This window comes from Hippopotamus amphibius, chromosome 2 (genome assembly GCF_030028045.1).
Source record: "Hippopotamus amphibius kiboko isolate mHipAmp2 chromosome 2, mHipAmp2.hap2, whole genome shotgun sequence".
NCBI lineage: Eukaryota > Metazoa > Chordata > Mammalia > Artiodactyla > Hippopotamidae > Hippopotamus > Hippopotamus amphibius.
The window spans coordinates 116386661-116403731 of NC_080187.1; the positions used below are offsets into that span (position 1 = coordinate 116386661).

The 17071-nt window shown below is 36.9% G+C and overlaps 1 pseudogene; it reads right to left on the bottom strand.

Moving 5' to 3' along the window:
* Window positions 1–1188: 1188 nt before the first annotated feature.
* On the bottom strand, window positions 1189–5002 carry LOC130844441 (mitochondrial import receptor subunit TOM20 homolog; annotated as a pseudogene).
* Window positions 5003–17071: the final 12069 nt, after the last annotated feature.

The following is a 17071-nucleotide window of genomic DNA, read 5'->3' on the forward strand; positions in this document are numbered from 1 at the left end:
ATGGTATGGTAGCTCTATTTTTAATTTACAAAGGAAGCTTCATATAGTTTTTCACAGTGGCTGTATCAATTTACATTTCCACCAACAGTGCAAGAGGGTTTTCTTTTCTCCACATCCTTATCAACATTTGTAATCACCTGCCTTGTTGATAATAGCCATTCTAACAGGTGTGGGGTGATAGCTCATGGTGGGTTTTTTTGTTTTGTTTTGTTTTTACCTTGAAGGTTAAGTTTCAGATTAATTTAAAGAAGTAGTGACAGAATCATGATTTCAGTGAAAACCAACACAAATTTTACCTTAAAAACAGTTTAGAAATACCAAGTCAGGAAAGCATGTAAAATTCAGAGTGTTAAAAAATGCAAGAGTGGTTGTGCAAACAGATAGATCCCTCAGAAGAAGGTGGATTTGAAGATACTGAACTCAACCAAAGGAATTAGAAGCTGAAAGAGAGGCTTCTCTGAATTAACAGACTGATTCTCTCATTTTATAGATGAGACAAGTGGGCAGACATTAACTGCTGAAGCTCACTCAGCTGGATTAGGGACGCACATAGATATAATTCCCAGTGCACTGTATCTAAAATACAAGGAGATAACTATGCAGAACACATTAAGCCCACTATTTAAACAAAACATATCAAGACTAATACACATAGTAGGGGTGAAATTGTTAGTACAGCACAGCAGCACATCTCACGTATTTAAGAGATTAAATGGAAAGAAATAAGCTCTTAAAGATTTTAATGCTTACTGTTGATAAACACAGTCAATTTTCCATCTAATTTTCTGATGTAAAGCAAAATGTACTCACTTTAAAAATTGCATTTTTCAGCTTCTTCTATACTTTTTTGGCCTACGTTTCAAAATTGAACACAGTATTTTTAAGGTAAACAGTATGATGTTATATATATATTTTTAATTGCATGTTTAGGAATAAAGAAAATCTAAATTTCAGTAACATACTGTTATTTATAAAATGAAATGCTCTCTCTTGAAATATGCTTTTTGCTGGGAAAAAAAATAAAACAGACAAAATGGCTCTACACAAAGTAAAAACTAACTTTGGTAGATTTCAGTGTAGGACAGTCCCAAACAAGCATATTTTTCCTTATTCTCCCAGAGCTGCGCATCTCCTGAGTTAAGATTTTTAAAATATTTTAATTGAGACAATTATGTTGACATTTGTTTCTCATTCCACTTCATCTTCAGTCAAGCTCTGAGCATTTATAATTCTCTAATTGCTAGAAGCTTAGTCAGAAGCATCTGGAACACTGGTGGAGTTGTGAGCCACACACATCAGTAACTGCTATTTGTCAGATGGTCTGTACCTTTCTCATATTCACCTTGGGCTAGTAACGCTTCACCAAGCTGTGTTTCTTGGAGGAAAAAATTCTGAACAGCTTCAGCATCTTTAAGGTCAGGTAACTGGGAAAGCCTGGCTCTCTCTTTGGCAGACGTTTATTTCCTTCTTCATTCTCACAGCCTGTTCTTCAAGTTGGGGTCACTCTGTCTTTTGAAGTCAAAGTAAATGTAGTACCTGATGAAAAGGGTCCCGCCTGAGATGGTGCTGTTCTGGCCCACTGTCTTCTCTCTGTGGGGGAGTGGGGTGGTGGCAGTGGGGTCCCCAAAAAAAGCGTTTGGCCTAGAACCTTCAGCACAAGGTCAGCACCTTCAGATCTGCTGCCCACTGTGAAGGACACGGGAAAAAGCCCCATGGTGGTTTTGATTGGTATTTCCCTGATGATTAGTGATGTCAGCCACCTTTTCATGTACTTTCTGGCCAAGACGTCTGTGGGTCTTCTTTGGAAAAATGTCTAATCAAATACTCTGCCCATTTTTAAATCAGATTTGGGGTTTCTAATTTTTATTTTTTTAAATGTGTTTTGCTTCATCTTTTTAAAAAATATGTATTTATGTATTTATTTATTTGGTTGCACCAGGTCTTAGTTGCAGCAGGCAGGCTTCTTAGTTGTGGTGTGCATGGGGGATCTAGTTCCCTGACCAGGGATTGAACCTGGGTCCCCCTGCATTGGGAGCATGTAGTCTTAACCACTGTGCCACCTGGGGTTTTTTAGTGTGATGTAGACCCACTTGTTAATTTTTGCTTTTGTTACCATACCCAAAAAATTCATTTCCAAGACTAATGACAAGGAGCTTTCCCATTTCCTTCTAGGTGTTTTATGGTTTCGTGTTTTATATTCAAATCTTCAATGTAATTTGAGTTAATTTTTATAAGTCCTATAAGGGAGGGAGGGGTCCAGTTTCATTCTTTTGTGTGTGAATATCCAGTTTTCCCAACACCATTTATTGAAGAGACTATCCTTTCCCCATTGTATATCCTTGGCTCCTTAATTTCTGGGCTCTTGAATCTGTTCCATTGGTCTATGTGTTAGTTTTTATGCCAATGTTATACTGCTTTGTAAATTACTATAGCTTTGTAGTATAGTTTGAAATCAATAATTATAGTGCCTCCAGCTTTGTTCTTTCTCAGGATTACTTTGGCTACTTGAGGTCTTTGGTAGTTCCATACAAATTTTAGGATGGTTTGTTCTATCATTGTGAAAAATGCCTTAGAATTTTGATTGGGAATGCATCAAATCTGTAGATTGCTTTGATGGTATGGACATTTTAACAACACTAATTCTTCTGACCCATGAACATGGGATAACTTTCCATTTATTTGTGTTTTCTTCAATTTCTTTCACCTAAGTCTTATAGTTTTAATTGTGCAGATGTCACTTCCTTAGTAAAATTTATTTCTAAGTATTTGATTGTTTTTGATGCTATTGTGAATGGGATTTTATTTCTTTCCTTTTCAAATAGTTTGTCATTATTGTTTAGAAATGCAACTAAATTTTTGCATTGATTTTGTATCCTGCAACTGTGCTGAATTTTTTTGTTAGTTCTAACAGTTTTTTCTTTCTTTTTTTGGTTGAGTCTTTGGGATTTTCTATATTAAGATCATGTTATTTATAAAGACAGTTTTACTTCTTCCTTTCCAATATAGATGTCTTGTCTTTTCTGATTGCTCTAGCTAGGAATTTCAGTACAATATTCAAAAGGAGTGGTGAGGGTGGACACACTTGTGATGTTTCTAACCTTAGAAGAGAAACTTTCAACATTTTATCATTGAATAATGTTTGCTGTGGGATTGGGCTTGGGCTTGTTATATATGGCTTTTTTTATATTGAGGTTCATTCTTCCTATACCCAATTTGTTGAGAGCTTTTTTTTTCCCCATGAAGAGATGTTGAATTTTCTCAAGTTCTGTTTCTGCACCTATTGAAATGAACATATGATTTTATCTTTTATTCTATTTATGTATCACATTGATTGCTTTGTGTATGTTGAAAAGTCCTTGCATCCCAGGGATAAATCCCACTTGATCATGGTGAATGATCCTTTTAATGCACTGCTAAATTTGGTTTACTAGTATCTTGTTGAGAATTTTTGCATCTATATTTATCAGGGATATTGACCTATAGTTTTCTTTTCTAGTAGTATCCTTATTTGGCTTTGGTATCAGGATAATGTTGGCCTTGTAAAATAAGTTTGGAAGTGTTCTCTCCTCTTTGATATTTTGGTAGAATTTGAGAATCATTGGTGTTAATTCTTTAAATATTTGATAACCAATTAAGTCATCTAGTCCTGGGCTTTTCTTCATTGGTAGAGTTTTGACTTCTGATTCAATATCCTTCTAGTAGTTGCTCTCTTCAGATTTTCTATTTCTTTCTAATGCAGTCTTGGTAATTTGTAATGTTTCTAAGACTATTTCCATTTTTTTCTAGGTTGTCCAGTTTGTTGACAAATGGTTTTTCAGAGTAGCCTCTTATGATTTTTTGTAATTCTGTGATATTAGTTGTAATGTCTCCTTTTTCATTTATAACTTTATTGATTTGGGTCTTTTCTCTTTTTTCCTTGGTTAGTCTAGGTAAGTGTTTGTCAATTTCATTTATCTTTTCAAAGAAACAACTCTCAGTTTGATTAACATTTTCTATTGTTTTTCTGTTCTCTATTTCATTTACTTCTACTCTAATCTTTATTATGTTCTCCCTTCTGCTAACCTTGGGATTAATTTCTTACTTTTTTTTCTAGCTCTTTGCGGTATAATGTTTGGTTGTTTTCTTGAGATTTTCCTCCCTCGATGTGCGTGTTTATAGCTATAAACTTTCCTCCAGAAGTGCTTTTGCTGCATCCCATAAGTTTTGGTACTGTGTCTCCATTTCATTTGTCTCAAGATGTTTTAAAATTTCTCTTTCGGTTTCTTCTTTAATCAACTGGCTATTCAGGAGTGTGTTGGAACAAATATCTTTTCAGCTTTGTCTGCTCTAATACTTTCACAGAACTTTTGTAAAGATTAAGTGAATAATGACTGAATGTAGAAAATGCCAAATGGAAGCTGCTTTTTGTAATCATCATCATCACTCACTGTACCCATCAAAGTTAAGCTTAGCTTGGGTCTGTTCAGTGACAGGTATTTCAGAAGATGCTGGAACAGTCAGGAGTGATGCATAGAGACAGAGCATCAGGAGTTGCTTTTTTTCCCCCCATTAGGGTCCCTGTCCTAGTCATCCTGTGCCCCTATTCCTTAGAGCAATGCCTAACACATACTGAACCCTCAATAACAGAGTCAAGTGAATAAATGACTGAGTGAGTTCCCTGGGAAGGGTTGAATCACTATAGCATTACGGGTAGTTTCTTGGGAGCCCACGTACTCTGATAATAGCTAAGGAGTCTAGGGGACATTTATGTTTGCAGGGCTATTCAGTTGGTTTTGCAACCTGTTGGCCTCCATGGAATGATTATGAAAGTGTTTTTCTTTCTGGGATTGGGGAGTTGACTTTTTTCCCCTGGAGGTTTTCTTTTATCTGAAAATTACCAGAGACAGCCCCACCTTTTGCCCAGCCTGTGCTCTTCATCTTTAGGTAAACTGGTAAGATGTTCAAGGATTTCTTTTTCCTGGGGAGCCCATACTTCCTGGGCAATGCAATGGGTTGGAGTCATTTTCTCCCTAGTCCCCTTCTTCAGTATGGGAATAATCTAATTTTTCCTTGAATTGCTGTTGTTAGGTTCACTTTTCCCCACAAAATTATGAGAGCTTATCAGTGCTACACAAAGAATAAGGGGAGAACATGGGATTCACATCCAACTGAAAGATGAAGTATATTCATTCATCCAGTATTCAAGCAAATGGTGTCAGAGAACCTAATTAAAACTAATTTAAAAAAATGATAATAAATTAGCTGAATTTTGGTCAATTCTGAGGGAAAGAATATTTCCTTTCTTGTTTTTAACTGCAGGAAAGTAGATTCTAAGTCTATTTAGACAAAAGGCTTTTGGATTCTTATATAATTACAAAGCAATAGCCATACAACAGAAAATTCACAAGCAATTTTGGTATTTAAGTATCCTTGCTTACATCCTAATGTCTCAATTTTGAAACCAGCAATTGGCCAGACTTAGAACTCCCCTAAGTGGACTTTTGACAGCTTGGCACACTGGTAGAAAAACCAGATGAGAAAATGGAAGATTCAAGTGCTCTTACATGATAGACAAGGACAATGCTTTCTTCTAGAATCACCATAGTCAGAAAAGAAAATAGATGAGTGTACTTTTTATGTTATTAACACTCTTCCCTTTTACTCTTTTTAGGTACTATATACATTTAATACGAAATCATGACTGATGCTAAATACAGGTAAGAACAATGAAAATTTAGAAGTACAACTTTGTAGTGTCTGAATATTACTGCTTAAGAATTTTGATATGCAGATATTTAAAAATGCCCATCTTCACAAAATTCCTTTTTTAAAAAAAAATTTTTGAGAGTAAAAGTTCTTTGTTGTACAGCAGAAACAAGCACAACATTGTAAAGCAATTATACTCCAATAAAGATGTATTAAATTTAAAAATTAATTAATTAATTAATTAAAAGAAAAAAGAAAAAGAGTAAAGGCTCCAACAGAACCTAGCAATGCTCTGCATTGGCCCTAACTTTGAAAACTGCTGTCTAACCACTGCCATCTAGTGGTCAGTGTACTGTAGAACACAATGACTAATCATTACGCTCTTTTGAGACAAGGAACAGCTTTAAAAAAAAATGGTCATGACAGTTAAAGCAACTATAAATGTATAATCCATAAACAAAATCAAAATTGCTGCTATAACGAAGTACTCTAATACATCTAATGCGTTTTAGTATCTTGTAATACAATTATCTTTACATGCTCACATACTTGAGCATTCTAAATGACTCAATTTATTGAAGTTAATCTCAGGCGGAGGTGAAACAATTCATACTTAAGAATGAAGGGACTAATAACCTCCATAGCATTCACCTCCAGCCCCCCAAATCTCATGGGGTTTTTCATAACATTTTTTTCAAGTGATGTACCTTTTTTTTTTTAAGCTCTTTATTGGAATATAATTGCTTTACCCTCTTCTACCAGCTTATGAAGTACACCGAAGTGAATCAGCTGTATTTACACATATATCTCCATACCCCTTCCCTCCCGCGACTCCCCCCTACCCTCCCCGTCCCAGCCCTCTAAGTCATCACCCATCATCGAGTTGATTTCCCTTTGTTATACAGCAACTTCTCACTAGCTATCTATTTTACAGTTGGTAATATATATATGTCTATGCTACTCTCTCACCTCATCCCAGCTTCCCCTCACCAAAGCCCCCCCCCCAACCCTGTGTCCTCCAGTCCATTCTCTGCATCTGCATCTTTATTCTTGTCCTGTTACTGGGTTCATCAGTACCATTTTTTTTAATTCCATATTAATGAGTTACCATACAATATTTGTTTTTCTTTCTCTGGCTTACTTCATTCTGTATGACAGACTCTAGGTATATCCACCTCATTACATAGAGATCCATTTCATTCCTTTTTATTATTTATTTATTTATTTATTTGGGGGTACACCAAGTTCAATCATCTGTTTTTATACACATATCCCCGTATTCCCTACCTCCCTTGGCTCCCCGCCAACCTCCCTGTCCCAGTCCTCTAAGACATCATCCATCCTCGAGTTGAACTCCCTTTGTTCTACAGCAACTTCGCACTGGCTATCTATTTTACAGTTGGTAGTATATATATGTCTATGCTACTCTCTCACTTCATCTCAGCTTCCTCTTCACACCCTGCCCCCACAAACCTCAAGTTCTCCAGTCCATTCTCTGCATCTGCGTCCTTCTTCTTGTCTTGTCACTGAGTTCATCAATACCATTTTTAGATTCCGTACATGTGAGTTAGCATACAATATTTGTCTTTCTCTTTCTGACTTACTTCACTCTGTATGACAGACTCTAGTAGGTCTATCCACCTCATTGCATAGAGCTCAATCTCATCCCTTTTTAGAGCTGAGTAATATTCCATTGTATATATATGCCACATCTTATTCATCCATTCATTTGATGATGGGCATTTCGGTTGCTTCCATGTCCTGGCTATTGTAAATAGTGCTGCAATAAACATTATGGTACATGTTTCTTTTGGGATTATGGTTTTCTTTGGGTATATGCCCAGGAGTGGGATTACTGGATCATATGGTAGTTCTATTTTTATTTTATTAAGGAACTTCCAAACTGTTTTCCATAGCAACTGTACCAACTTACATTCCCACCAACAGTGCAGGAGAGTTCCCTTTTCTCCACATCGTCTCCAACATTTGTTTTTTCCAGGTTTGTGATGATGGCCATTCTGATCGGTATGAGGTGATACTTCACTGTGGCTTTGACTTGCATTTCTCCGATGCCTAGTGATGTTGAGCATCTTTTCATGTGTTTGTTACCCATCTGTTTGTCTTCTTTGGAGAAATGTCTATTTAGGTCTTCAGCCCATTTGTGGATTGGGTTATTTGCTTTTTTGGTATGAAGCTGCATGAGCTGCTTCTATATTTTGGAGGTTAATCTTTGGCCGTTGCTTCGTTGGCAACTATTTTCTCCCATTCTGAGGGTTGCCTTCTTGTCTTGTTTATGGTTTCTTTGGCTGTGCAAAAGATTTTGTTTCCTGAGGTCCCATTTGTTTATTCTTGATTTTATTTCCATGATTCTAGGAGGTGGGTCAAAGAGGATCTTGCTTTGATGGATGTCATAGAGTGTTCTGCCTATGTTTTCCTCTAGGAGTTTGATAGTGTCTGGCCTTCCATGTAGGTCTTTAATCCATTTGGAGTTTATTTTTGTGTATGGTGTTACGAAGTGTTCTAATTGCATTCTTTTCCATGTAGCTGCCCAATTTTCCCAGCACCACTTATTGAAGAGGCTGTCTTTTTTCCATTATATATTCTTGCCTCCTTTGTCAAAGATAAGCTGCCCATATGTGTTTGGGGTTACCTCTGAGATGTCTATTCTGTTCCATTGATCTTCCTTTCTATTTTTGTGCCAGTACCATACTGTCTTGATCACTATGGCCTTGTAGTATAGCTTGAAGTCAGGAAGCCTGATTCCACCAACTCCATTTTTCCTTCTCAAGATTGCTTTGGCTATTCGGGGTCTTCTGCATTTCCATACAAATCGTAAGATTTCTTGCTCTAGTTCTGTGAAAAATGCCATTGGTAATTTGATCGGGATTGCATTGAATCTGTAAATTGCTTTGGGTAGTACAGTCATTTTCACGATGTTGATTCTTCCAATCCAGAACATGGTATGTCCCTCCATCTGTTTGTGTCATCTTTGATTTCTTCCATCAGTGTCTTAAAGTTTTCTGCATACAGATATTTTGCCTCTTTAGGCAGGTTTATTCCTAGGTGTTTTATTCTTTTTGTTGCAATGGTTAATGGGAGAGTTTCCTTAATTTCTCTTTCTGCTCTTGCATTGTTAGTGTATAGGAATGCAAGAGATTTCTGTGCATTAATTTTGTATCCTGCTACTTTACTAAACTCATCAATTAGTGCTAGCAGTTTTCTACTAGAGTCTTTAGGGTTTTCTATATATAATATCATGTCATCTGTAAAGAGTGAAAATTTTGCTTCTTCTTTTCCAATTTGGATTCCTTTTATTTCTTTTTCTTCTCTGATTGCTGTGGCTAAAACTTCCAAAACCATGTTGAATAATAATGGTGAGAGTGGACACCCTTGTCTTGTTCCTGTTCTTAGAGGGAATTCTTTCAGTTTTTCCCCATTGAGAACGATGTTGGCTTTTGGTTTCTCACATATGGCTTTTATTATGTTGAGGTAATTTTCTTCTATGCCCATTTTCTGGAGAGCTTTTATCATAAATGGTGTTGAATATTGTCAAAAGCTTTTTCTGCATCTATTGAGATGATCATATGTTTTTTATCCTTCAATTTGTTGATATGATGTATCATGTTGATTGATTTGCATATATTGAAGAATCCTTGCATCCCAGGGATAAACCCCACTTGATCATGGTGTATGATTTTTTTAATGTGCTTTTGGATTCTGTTAGCTAGTATTTTGTTGAGGATTTTTGCATCTATATTCATCAGTGGTATTGGTCTGTAATTTTCTTTTTTTGTGACATCTTTGCCTGGTTTTGGTATCAGGGTGATGGTGGCTTCATAGAATGAGTTTGGGGGTGTTCCTCCTTCTGCTATATTTTGCAAGAGTTTGAGAAGGATAGGTGTTAGCTCTTCTTGAAATGTTTGATAGAACTCGCCTGTGAATCCCTCTGGCCCTGGGCTTTTGTGTGTTGGGAGATTTTTAATCACTGCCTCAATTTCCGTACTTGTCATTGGTCTGTTCATAGTTTCTATTTCTTCCTGGTTCAGTCTTGGAAGATTGTATTTTTCTAAGACTATCCATTTCTTCCAGGTTATGCAATTTATTGTCATATAGTTGCTTGTAGTAGTCTCTCATGATCTTTTGTATTTCTGAGGTGTCTGTTGTGACTTCTCCTTTTTCATTTCTAATTCTGTTGATTTGCATCTTCTCCCTTTTTTTTCTTGCTGAGTCTGGCTAATGCTTTATCAATTTATTTATCTTCTCAAAGAACCAGTTTTTAGTTTTATTAATTTTTGCTATTGCTTCCGTCTTTTCTTTTTCATTTATTTCTGCCCTGATCTTTATGATTTCTTTCCTTCTGCTCACTTTGGGATTTCTTTCTTCTTCTTTTTCTAATTGTTTTAGGTGTAAGGTTAGGTTGTTTATTCGATATTTTTCTTGTTTCTTAAGGTAGGACTGTATTGTGATAAACCTCCCTCTTAGAACTGCTTTTGCTGCATCCCATAGGTTTTGGGTTGTTGTGTATTCATTGTCGTTTGTTTCTAGATATTTTTTGATTTCCTCTTTGATTTCTTTAATGATGTCTTGGTTGTTTAATCGTGAATTATTTAGCCTCCATGTGTTTGTATTTTTTGCAGTTGTTTTTCCCTGTAATTGATATCTAGTCTCATGGTGTTGTGGTCTGAGAGGATGCTTGATATGATTTCAATTTTCTTGAATTTGCTGAGGTTTGATTTATCACCCAAGATGTGATCTATCCTAGAAAATGTTCCGTGTGCACTTGAGAAGAAAGTGTATTCTGTCAGTTTTGCATGGAATGTCCTATAAATATCAATGAAGTCGAGATGGTCTAATGTGTCATTTAAAGCTTGTGTGTCTTTATTTATTTTCTGTTTGGATGATCTGTCCATTGATGTAAGTGGGGTGTTCAAGTCTCCCACTATTATTGTGTTACTGTTGATTTTCCCTTTTATGGCTGTTAGCATTAGCCTTATGTATTGAGGTGCTCCTATGTTGGGGGCATAGATATTTACCATTGTGATATGTTCTTCTTGCATGGATCCCTTGATCATTATACAGTGTCCTTCCTTGTCTCTTGTAATAGTCTTTACTTTAAAGTCTAATTTGTCTGATATGAGTATTTCTACTCCAGTTATCTTTTGACTTCCATTTACATGGAATATCTTTTTCCATCCCTTTACTTTCAGTCTATATGTGTTGCTTGGTCTGAAGTGGGTTTCTTGTAGGCAGCATATAGAAGGGTCTTGTTTTTGTATCCATTCAGCCAGTCTGTGTCTTTTGGTTGGAGCATTTCATCCATTTACATTTAAGGTGATTATTGACACATGTGTTCCTATTACCATTTTCTTAATTGTTTTGGGTTTTTATTTGTAAGTGTTTTCCTTTTCTTGTGTTTCCTACTTAGAGAAGTTCTTTTAGCACTTGTTGTAAGGCTGGTTTGATGGTGCTGAATTCTCTTAACTTTTGCTTGTCTGGAAAGCATTTGATTTCTCCATCGAATATGAATGAGATTCTTGCTGGGTAGATTCTTCTTGGCTGTAGGTTTTTCTCTTTCAGGACTTTCAGTATATCCTGCCATTCCCTTCTGGCCTGCAGAGTTTCTGTAGAAAGGTCAGCTCTCATCCTTATGGGTTTCCCCTTATATGTTGTTTGTTGCTTTTCTCTTGCTGCTTTCAATATTTTTTCTTTGTGTTTAATTGTCGTTAGTTTGGTTAATATGTGTCTTGGTGTATTTCTCCTTGGGTTTATTCTGTATGGGACTCTCTGTGCTTCTTGGACTTGGTTAATTATTTCCTTTCCCATGTTGGGGAAGTTTTCCACTATAACCTCTTGAAATATTTTCTCAGACCCTTTCTTTTGTTCTTCTTCTTCTGGGGTGCCTATAATTCAAATGTTGGTACACTTAATGTTATCACTGAGGTCTTGGAGACTGTCCTCTATTCTTTTTATTCTATTTTTTTTTTCCTGCTCTGTGGCACTTATTTCCCCCATTCTATCTTCCAACTCACTTATTCGTTCTTCTGCCTCAGTCATTCTGCTGGTTATAGCACCTAGAGTATTTTTAATTTCAGTTATTTTCTTATCCATTGCTGTTTGTTTTTCTGAGTTCTTATGAACTGTTCTTGTATTTTATTTTGTTATCAAGATTTTGTATCATTTTTACTATCATCACTCTGAATTCTTTTACAGGCATTTTTCCTATTTCCTCTTGATTTATTTGGTCTTGTGTGTTTTTTTCCTGCTCCTTTGCCTGCATGGTGTTTCTTTGTTTCCTCATGGTTGTCCAAACTTTTGGGGTTGCTTGTCCCATTGATAGAGGTGTTTATAGAAGACTGTCCAAGCCTCAGACTAATGTCCGAGTGTTGGGTTAAACAAATACTAAGACTAGAAAACACATACATGTATAAGACACACAATTACTGAATCCATTAGGACATAAGTCTCTGGAAAGACCTGACAGAAGAACCCAAATATGTTATCAGATATTCAAAGAGAAACCCAACAGAAATTGACAACCCCAACAGAACAAAACAGAAACAAAAGCAAAAACAAACAAACAAACAAATACCACCTTACACATACAAAGATTAATCCAGGGAGATTTTGTAAGCTAGGATCAAATATATAAAAGAGCTAGAGTACCACCAGACAGAATGGAGATTCTCAGAATGAAATTAGACAGTTGTACTAAGAACTAAGATAAAGACAGAAACCTAATATTAAATACCAAGGCAATGCATCATCTGGAGAATAGAGCAAGGAATCTGAGCAGATCGATAGTGTTGCTTATAAGTATGTTAAGATAAAATAAACTAAAAATGGATGGAGACAGGGGAACAGAAGAGCATAGTGTGATTGGAAATATACCTATAAAGAGAAAGGAAGAGAAATGTATGAAAGATAGGGATGAAAGGAATGTATGAGAGATATATTGTCCGTACTACCAAAAACTTAGCTAGAAATAGAAGTATATAAAAAGGCAAAAAAATAAAAATAGAATAAAAAATAGAAATAAAAAATGTTATAAAACTTATAGATCCCTTAGGACTAAGATCGTAATTAATAAAGGAAAAAAAATCCAGAACTGATCCCAGAATGGACCAGTTCAATAGAATTGATATTAAGATTCCTGTTTCCTTAGAGTCTCAGCTGTAAGTGTCCTTCTACTCACCTTGGGTTTTTTTATATTATTCTGTGACCAGCAGAGCTTCTTTTATTGTTCGTCTGTAAGCATTGGTGTGTGGGGAGGGAAAAGGTAGAATAGTGGCTCCTTCCCCTGGGAGTGAGTGAGCAGTGGTGCACTGTTGTTTCAGTCAGGCTTGGAGGTGCCTGTTGCAGAAGGATGCTGGTGGCTCAGGGTAAACAGAAAGTCTCAGAGTTGGGCCTCTCTCGGGTTTTTTTTTTTTTTTTTTTCTCGGCAATCTCCCTGTTACCGGTGTTCCAAGGAGTTTTAAGCTAGCCCAACCTGAGGGCCTGAGGGTAATTGTTATCCCTGAGCGCCTTAGGTGGCCCACAGGGTGTCTCTCCACTTCCTGCTGCAGGCACAGAAAGAGAGAGAGGCTATGCCTGCAGCTCCTCCTCTCCACCTATGTGCCTGCAGCATCCAGCTGTCATCATGGCTGGGCAGATCTCAGGGGCAGGCACTACTCGCTGGGGCCCTTTTCCCTCCTGTCCTCTCGGTCCGTCACCTTTCTGGCAACAATTTTTCTCACCCTGAACCAGCTCTCTGGTCCTGATGCTCCCACTCTGGGACCCACTGTTCAGCTGTGAATCGATGTCTCATTCCGGGAATGCTGAGCTGCAGTGCGGACCCTCCGTATGTTTCTCACTCCCTCCCTTCTGCCACAGCTCTGCAGTTTCACCCTCTTTGAGCCATAGTAGATGCCTCCCTGCCAGTTATGTTGGGATCCTTGTGGTCCTTTCTGGTGTCCAAGGCCCTCTGGTGGTGTTCAGTTGGTTCTCTGTGAGAATTATTGCGTCTTTTGGTGCATTCTCAGTGCATCTGTGGAGAGGGATGCATTGTACGTCCCTCTATTTTGCCGTGATCTTTTTCTCCCCTTTCATTCCTTTTTATAGCAGAGTAATATTCCACTGTATGTACATGCCACATCTTCTTTATCCACTCATTTGTTAATGGGCATTTAAGTTGCTTCCATGTCCTGGATACTGTAAATAGTGCTGCAATAAACATTATGGTACATGTTTATTTTTGGATTATGGTTTTCTCTGGGTATTTGCCCAGAATTCGGATTGCTGGATCATATGGTAGTTCTAATTTTTAGTTTTTTAAGGAACCTCTAAACTGTTTTGCATAGTGGCTGTACCAACTTACATTCCCACCAGCAGTGCAGGAGGGTTCCCTCTTCTCCACACCCTCTCCAACATTTATTTTTTCTAGATTTTTTAATGATGGCCATTCTGACTGGTGTGAGGTGATACCTCATTGTGGTTTTGTCTTGCATTTCTCTGATGATCAGTGATGTTGACCATCTTTTCATGTGGTTGTTGACCATCTGTATGTCTTCTTTGGAGAAATGTCTATTTAGGTCTTCTGCCCATTTGTGGATTGGGTTATTTGCTTTTTTGGTATTAAGCTACATGAGCTGCTTGTATATTTTGGAAGTTAATCCTTTGTCCATTGCTTCGTTGGCAACTGTTTTCTCCCATTCTGAGGGTTGCCTTCTAGTCTTGTTTATGGTTTCTTTATCTGTGCAAAAGATTTTAAGTTTCATTGGGTCCCATTTGTTTATTCCTGATTTTATTTCCATTATTTTAGGAGGTGGGTCAAAGAGGATCTTGCTTTGATGGATGTCATAGAGTGTTCTGCCTATGTTTTCCTCTAGGAGTTTGATAGTGTCTGGCCTTCCATGTAGGTCTTTAATCCATTTGGAGTTTATTTTTGTGTCTGGTGTGAGGAAATGTTCTAATTGCATTCTTTTCCATGTAGCTGTCCAATTTTCCCAGCACCACTTATTGAAGAGGCTGTCTTTTTTCCATTGTATATTCTTGCCTCCTTTGTCAAAAACATATGTGCTTGGGTTTACCTCTGAGTTCTCTATTCTATTCCATTGATCTTCCTTTCTATTTTTGTGCCAGTACCATACTGTCTTAACCACTGTGGCCTTGTAGTTTAGTTTCAAGTTTGGAAGCCTGATTCCACCAACTCCATCTTTCCTTCTCAAGATTGCCCTGGCTATTCAGGGTTTTTTTTGTTTCCATACAAATCATAAGATTTCTTGTTCTAGTCCTGTGAAAAATGCCATTGGTAATTTGATAGGGATTGCGTTGAATCTGTATCCTGGAAAGTGTTCCATGTGCACTTGAGAAGAAAGTGTATTTTGTAGTTTTTGGATGGAATGTCCTATAAATATCAATGAAGTCAAGATGGTCTAATGTGTCATTTAAAGCTTGTGTGTCTTTATTTATTTTCCATTTGTGTGATCTGTCCATGATGTAAGTGGTGTGTTAAAGTCTCCTACTATTATTGTGTTACTGTCAATTTCCCCTTTTTTTGCTGTTAGCATTTGCCTTATGTATTGAGGTGCTCCTATGTTGTAGGCATAGATATTTACCTTTGTGATATGTTCTTCTTGGATGGATCCCTTGATCATTATGTAGTGTCCTTCCTTGTCTCTTGTAATAGTCTTTGAAGTATAAGCTGTCTGATATGAGTATTGCTACTCCAGCTTTCTTTTGACTTCCATTTGCATGGAATATCATTTTCCATCCCTTTACTTTCAGTCTATATGTATCCCTTGGTCTGAAGTGGGTTTCTTGTAGGCAGCATATAGAAGGGTCTTGTTTTTGTATCCATTCAGCCAGTCTGTGTCTTTTGGTTGGAGCATTTCATCCATTTACATTTAACGTGATTATTGACATGTGTGTTCCTATTACCATTTTCTTCATTGCTTTGGGTTTGTTTTGTGGGTGTTTTCCTTTCCTTGTGTTTCCTACTTAGAAAAGTTCCTTTAGCAATTGTTGTAAGGCTGATTTGGTGGTGCTGAATTCTCTTAACTTTTGCTTTTCTGTAAAGCTTTTGATTTCTCCATTGAATCTGAATGAGGTTCTTGCTGGGTAGAGTATTCTTGGCTGTAGGTTTCTCACTTTTAGGACTTTCAGTATATCCTTCCATTCCCTCTGGCCTGTAGAGCTTCTGCAGAAAGATCAGCTGTTATTCTTATGGGTTTTCCCTTATATGTTGTTTGTTGCTTTTCTCTTGCTGCTTTTAACAGTTTTTCTTTGTGTTTAATTGTCATTAGTTTGATTAATATGTGCCTCAGTGTGTTTCTCCTTGGGTTTATTCTGTATGAGACTCTCTGCGCTTCTTGGATTTGGTTCATTATTTCCTTTCCCATGTTGGGGAAGTTTTCCACTATAACCTCTTGAAATATTTTCTCAGACCCTTTCTTTTGTTCTTCTTCTGGGATGCCTATGATTTGAATGTTGGTGCACTTAATGTTGTCACCAAGGTCTCGGAGACTGTCTTCCATTCTTTTGCTTCCTTTTTCTGTTTCCTGTTCTGTGGCAGTTATTTCCCTCATTCTATCTTCCAACTCACTTATTCATTCTTCTACCTCAGTTATTCTGCTTTCTATACCATCTAGAGTGCTTTTAATTTCTGTTATTTTGCTGTGCATTAGTGTTTGTTTGCTCTTTAGTTCTTCTGAGTCCTTATTAACTGTTTCTTGTATTTTCTATATTTTGTTATCAAGATTTTGTATCATCTTTACTATCATTACTCTGAATTCTTTTTCAGGTAATTTTCCTATTTCCTCTTCATTTATTTGGTGTTGTGGGTTTTTTCCTGCTCCTTTGCCTGCATGATGTTTCTTTGTCTTCTCATAGTAATCCAAACTTCTGAGGTTGCTTGTCCCAGCAATAATGGGGTTTCATGAAGACTGTCGAAGCCCCAGACTAATAGCAGAGTGTTGAGTCAAACAAATACTAAGTCAAGGAAAGACACACATGCATAAGACACACAAATACTGAATCCAATAGAACATAAGGCACTAGAAAGACCTGACAGAAGATCCACATTATGCAATCACACAAAGAGAAAACCAACAGAAATTCAAAACCAAAACAGAACAAAATAAAAACAAACAAACAAAGAAAAAAACAAACAAAATAACGCCACATACACAAACACAAATCCAGTGAAATTTTGAAAGCTAACATCAAAAATAAAAAACAGCAAGAGTACCACCAGTCAGACTGAATATTCTCAGAATGAAATCAGACAATTATACTTAGTACTAAGATTAAGACAAAACTTAATAATAAAAACCAAAGCAGTGTGTCATCTGGAGAATAAAAAAGCAAGGAAACAGAGCAGATCGATAATATTGCTTATAAGTATATTAAG